Source organism: Microtus ochrogaster, chromosome 8 (genome assembly GCF_000317375.1).
Source record: "Microtus ochrogaster isolate Prairie Vole_2 chromosome 8, MicOch1.0, whole genome shotgun sequence".
In the NCBI taxonomy this organism is placed as follows: domain Eukaryota; kingdom Metazoa; phylum Chordata; class Mammalia; order Rodentia; family Cricetidae; genus Microtus; species Microtus ochrogaster.
In genome coordinates, this window is record NC_022015.1 from 19,280,599 (window position 1) to 19,281,999 (window position 1,401).

Below are 1,401 nucleotides of genomic sequence, written 5' to 3' on the forward strand. Positions count from 1 at the left end.
CCCAGCACTCGGGAGGCAGAGGCAGGCAGATCTCTGTGAGTTCGAGACCAGCCTGGTCTACAAGAGCTAGTTCCAGGACAGGCTCCAAAACCACAAAGAAACCCTGTCTCAAAAAACCCAAAAGAAAAAGCCTGTAAAGTTTGAAGAGCCCACATTTGATCTATAAGAAAAAAAAAACATTTTTTGCCAGGCAGTGGTACACACCTTTAATCCCAGCACTTGGGAGGCAGAGGCAGGCAGGTCTCTGTGAATTCGAGGCCAGCACAGAGTGAGTTCCTGGGCTACTCAGAAAAACCCTGTTTTGAACAATTTTTTTTTCTGCATATGCCTTAAATCCAAACACTTGGAAAGCTAAGGCAGGTAGATCTCTGTGAGTTTCAGGCCAGCCTAGTCTAAGTGGCAAGATCTAGGCCAGTCAGGGTTACAGTGTGCAACTTCATCTCAAAATAGGGAAAAAGATAGTTTTCACTGCGCTTTGCTTTGCGTATTGTGTGTGGAGGATGGGCATACCGTGGCGTTTCAGTGGAGGTCAGAGGACAGTTTGCAGGAGTTGGTTCCTTCATTCCACCTTCTGGATCCTGGGGCTAGAATCAGGTCAGCTTTGGTGGCAAGAGTCTTTACCTGCTTGTCATCTTACTGGCCTCCACAAACCCTCATGAGTGAACTTGCTCGGAAAAGTCCTGACGGGCACCTGGAAACACTGGATAGGACTCCGTCACTCCACCCCTTCCCAGCACCTTCCCAACACCAAGACAGGGTTTTGCTGTAGTTTTGGAGCCTGTCCTGGAACTTGCTGTGTAGACCAGGCTGGCCTCGAACTCACAGAGATCCGCCTGCCTCTGCCTCCCGAGTGCTGGGATTAAAGGCGTGCGCCACCACCACCCGGCACCTGGCCTAATTTCTTTAAAAAGAGAAAGAAACGTGCAGCAGTGAGTGCTCTTTAGAGTGTCCAGGATGGCAGTCCCCTGGGTTTTCATCCCTCTGAGCACTTTATGTCCACTGCCAATCTCCCGAGTGTGGGAGATGGAGGGAGTGGGAGTTAGGTTCTTGAAGTCTCAGGAGCAGGCAGCTCTCCATCCAGAAGCCCTGGCTTACTCCCAGGAGGAAGGTCTTCCCTGCCTGCCACACAGCATTTCTCAAACATCTGAGTTTTTCTTATTTTTCATTTTTATTTATTGATCTTTTCTGCTTTCAGGATTAGGGTCACACTGTGTAGTTCCAGAACGTACTGGAGCTCAGTTCTGCCGTCCCAGCCTCCTAAGGACTAGAGTCTCAGGCCATCTATCTTCCAGCCCCCAGAACTCCCTCTATGTTTTTTTTAAATATTTATTTATTTATTTACTTATTTATTATGTATACAATATTCTGTCTGTGTGTATGTCTGCAGGCCAGAAGAGGGCA